Source organism: Phalaenopsis equestris, unplaced genomic scaffold, assembly GCF_001263595.1.
Source record: "Phalaenopsis equestris unplaced genomic scaffold, ASM126359v1 Scaffold000090, whole genome shotgun sequence".
In the NCBI taxonomy this organism is placed as follows: domain Eukaryota; kingdom Viridiplantae; phylum Streptophyta; class Magnoliopsida; order Asparagales; family Orchidaceae; genus Phalaenopsis; species Phalaenopsis equestris.
Window position 1 is genome coordinate 237,514 of NW_018164532.1, and position 4,948 is coordinate 242,461.

The following is a 4,948-nucleotide window of genomic DNA, read 5'->3' on the forward strand; positions in this document are numbered from 1 at the left end:
GAGGGAGTCTAATAATTAGAATCCCAAAGGCTATGATAGATAACATGGAAATAAAGTTTATGTTTATAGCAAAGAATTAATATCAAATTATTGGATGTTTATGAAAACATGTGAAAGAACAAGTGAATGAATGATACATATTTCAATGATTTTTAAAAAAAATAAATAAATTACAGAGTGTGCAAAATAGTAGTCTTAAACTTAATACAAATGACATCAAATAAGATGAAGTCATTTGGAGTCTTGGAAACTAATGATTGTCGGCTCTGAAACCTCCATTAATGCGCATCAAACATCAATCAAAATCAGAAGATCTTATTGTTCTTTGAATCAACATACTCTGTTTTTTAACTTAACAAAAAACAATGGAAACGATAAAATTAAAGAAGATGTAAATAAAATCTTTGTTGTATCCTCTAAAAGTATATATTCAAGCCATCAAACAATGATTTTTCTGAAGAATAATAAGTATATATATATATATATCAAATAAACTATTTCATTAATCCACAGAGAGAATTAATCTGAGCTGCTGCTCATATGTTGCCTCCTCCACCTGGTGCAGAAGGAGGAACAATCTTCATAGCAGATCGATTTACTTCTTTTAAATCTCTGCTGCTGCAATCATGGTGACAGATTACAGCATGATTGATTATCTCTGAGTTTGGCCATTGACGGGCATTGCAGCTGCAGGTAAAGCTCCCCAGAAGAAGGAAGAAGAAGAGAGCAGAGACTGAGAAGAACTTTGGTCGGAGAAGAAGAAGAAGCTGCATTATAATGGAGATTAGAGGAAGGAGATAGCGTTGAGCTTAGAATCTTCTCTTCTATGGAGATGGAGCTTTATATATTAGCTTAATGAGATCTTTCTTAATCTCTTTCTTAATTGTATTTTGAAGAAAAAAGAAGAGAGAAATTAAATAAATGAGAGATTGGTTTGCCGGCCATGAGACACATTTTGAGTCAGAAAAATCTTGACTCAAATTTGATTTACAGTAAACTATTATGATTGTGCGGACTCAGTCGGGTCAATCGTCTACAGTCGGCCATCTCCAGTCAACTCTAATCTTCACTCGTCCCTCTCTACCAATCCCAAGAAAAAAATGTGATCGAATAAAGTGCACAGATGATATATAACAAATATGTTATTTCTCACATTCTTCTCTGAATGTAATTATTACTAATGTATATGGTCTACATAAGTAATAGTCACATTTAGAGAACAATATGTCATAGATAATGTAATTTATATCTACATTCATGCATTTTGTCTGGTCACATTTCTCCTGGGCCGACTGGAGAGTGTTAACTCGAGAGAGCCAACCAGAGTGGACTATCTGTAGAGGGTCGACTGGAGCAGGTTGATTGATGGGAGGCCGACTAGAGAGAGTCGAATGGAGGAGGACGACTGACGGGAGAACCGAGCGTACCGATTAACTGAGTTCATCAGATTCTCTGGACAATCTCAACATCTTAAATTGCCAGAGAACGATTGATGTCATATATAGCGCGTAAATATTCCAAAAATTTCACATTCATAAAAAGGTGAAAGCAATATCCCTTAAAAAGCTTTTTTTTGCATTATTTGCCGTCTCTTTTGTCCATCAATTGATTATATTATATATTTGATGAGAAATAAATCATACATTAATAAGCATTTAGGAGGGTACAAATGTCTAGTTAAAGCCAATAAATAAATACATAAATAAGTTGAATGCCATGTGGCTTTTCCTAAAATTAAGTCCATTTAAATAAATAATTAAATACACACAAATCTCCTAGTATTATTATTAGTATTATTTTTCACTCTTGTCTTTGTTTGTAACTCTAAGTCAAGAGGAATCATTGAACATAAGTATTAAACTATGTAAGAAATAAAACATTGGAGTTATAATTATTTATTTTTTTTATTTTTTATTTTTTCAAACTAATAAGTTTGACAAATTTTATAAAATATAACAAATTATTTATGTTATGATCATCTAAACTTTACTTTTTTACATTTATACCGCCCAAAAATCTTTTATATCATGCATTGAAAAGGGGTCATATATCTAAAAATTGAAATTTAGAAGTTATATATGTAAATATATAGGAATAGAGTGATATGTATGTAAATCTATTATAAATTAGCACGGTCAACCATTATAAATGAGATAGTGGTCTGATGATCGAGCATTTTCTCCCGCACCAAAAAAATCTCATACTCGAAGCTCTCTGATCGTATCATCCAAATTAATTTAGATAATTTTCATTTTGATTATTACTATGGCGGCAAGGCGTGGTGGTGGTGGGGGATAGCAGGGATTAGGGGGTGTGAACGAGTTGAGTCAAGCTTGTGCCACCCACGTCTTGAGCTTGATTAATTAATCAAATTTGAGCTGAAACTTGAGCTTAAGTTTACGAGTTTGAGTAGACTCGCGAGTTGACTTGTTTATCATGAAAGAGGTAAAACACTATTAATTTAAACTAGTGTTATAATAAAATGATAAATGGAATGTGCAATACTAAGATAAATAAATCATATTTTTAAATATTTTTTTTTTTATAATTTAAAGATTAAATATTGAAATTTAGTAAATTTTGAGTCTATTTTATATTAATATTTTCATCCACGAGCCGACTCAGGAGCTAACAAGTCGAGTCGGTGCTGACCTGAGCTCAACTCACTTGTGCCCTAGTGGGGATTGGCAATGGTGAAAGGTTGCACAAATGAGTGGAACTAGTTCTCAAAATACAATTATGAAAATTAATAAAAAAAAAACTATAGAGCCATGTTTATGTATATTTATTTGGAAATTTTTTTTTATGAATTTACATATCTAACACCTAAAATTTAATATTTACATTTATGACACTTGTGTCATAAAATTATGCAAGAAAAATATATATTTAAGAAAAAATATTATGTGTACTCTTAGTTCATATGCACATACATACATTTGCACAAACATGGATGTCATCATTAAAAAATAGTTGTGATGACTTCGCTACTCCTTAGTCGTCAGCATTGACGGGCCACAACCACTCTGCTGTTTCCACCACCGAAACACCATTGTCATCGCCATCGGACCACCGCTAGATCACCGTTATGTCTCTACTACCACTTGGTTGTCATCAATAGTTGTGATGACTTCGCTACTCCCTATCGAACTATTGTTGCAACTAGTACATCGCAAAACCACCATCGCTGGCAAACCTTAGTTCGTTATCTACACATTCAACATCATCATTAAACTACTATCTCCCGACCCACGACCGTCGGACAGCTGCGTTGTCGCATAATATACTTTCGCAACGCAATCACCTCTATTTTGGAGCAAAGTGAAAATCCTAACTTACATTTACACCCTTTTCAATTAGGTTAGGACCATGAGTATTTTTTTTTTTAGGCTAATTTTAATATAAGAGTTATGGTGTTTTCTCTTTTAACACTTAATATGCATTATATAATTTTTAATTAATTTCTCGTATATCATTTTCATTTCTAATCGAAACCTCTATAGCAAACTTTAGAGTTTCTCCACACAAATGCGATATTTAGCTACCATAAAATATAGTGTAGTTTTTTAAATTCGTTATATACCAGAATTTGGAGTCTCTTGGAGTGAAAAGATGTGTCTCTTGGAGTGAAGAGGCGTGTCTCTTGGAGATAAGTGGGTTGAGGGAGCGAGGGAGTGTTAGTAATTTTATTTGTGCGTTTTATCTATATATATGATGTGTAACTCTATGGGCATGTACTGGACTCCTCTGAAATAGTCAAATTCGTCGTTCTGCTCCCGAGGACGTAGGCATCTTTGCCAAACGTCGAACCCGTCGTTCTGCTCCCGATGACGTAGGCATCTTTGCCAAACGTCGAACCCTCTCTCGCGTGCCTTTGGCGCACTCGAAGGCTTTGCAGAACCACCTGAAATGTCGTGATGCTCCTCTGTGAACTATCGTCTTCGACCGGCTGAAGCACTGAAGCCTTGTCGCGATCCTCCTTTCCGAAGCCTGTTGCCTGGTCGCGAACCCCTGTGAATCCTCCTCCTGTCGCGAACCTTGCTGAAAGCCGCGACCCTTCCGAGGGTTCCTCCTGAATATTCGGCCGAACTACTGCGAACATCTTGCCCGAAGCTATTTCCCGTTCGCGTGAATGACTCAGCCGAACTCCACCTGTCGCAACTCCTCCTGCGACAAATTTGAGAACTCCGCTGTCCGAACTCCTCTGTTCGCAAAACGGCGCTCCTGTTCGCGGTAACTGCATGCGAACTCCACCTCACCTAACGAATTTTTAATGAAGAAGTTGCAGCACTTAGGATTGTGCATTATTTGGTCCAAATTAAAAAGTAAATCTCATTCGGTTAGTTTTCTAAAATACATTTGTTTTCATATTCGATTTTTTGTTTTTGGTTTGGTTTTAGTTTTTCATTCAACCATAAACAAACCCAAATTTCAAAGTCGTGCAGAGTATTCATGAAATTAAATTAATATCATACATGTAAGATATATAGTTCTTAAAGTTTGTTCATAACAAGCTCCAACTAATAATTGAGTTTCAATTTGTTCATAATTGTATGGTTTTGTCTGTTGAATTAGGATTCGTTCGTGAATCACATCAAAGAGATAGAACATTAGGAATCAGAAGAGAGAAATAGAGAGAAAGAGGGGAGAGAGTGAGAAAAGGGCGCGCAGGAATTTGGTTGGCCCTCGTACGAGGTATTTTCGGGTTCCTTGGCCCCTTTTATTTCTGAGAATGAGAGGGTTACAGAGATAAGGGAAGAGAGTTCTTCATACATGAGAGAGGTCTAATACATGACATGCTATTCTTATTTATAGATGATATGATGACAAAATGTGAAATTACAACGTTAACCCAGCTTAAAGGAAGTATTACAGAACATTTTGGTGTTTTGTTCATTAGAGCCTATTATTCGGTGGAGTTGGCTTCGGTTAGCTGGTCGGCCGGTCG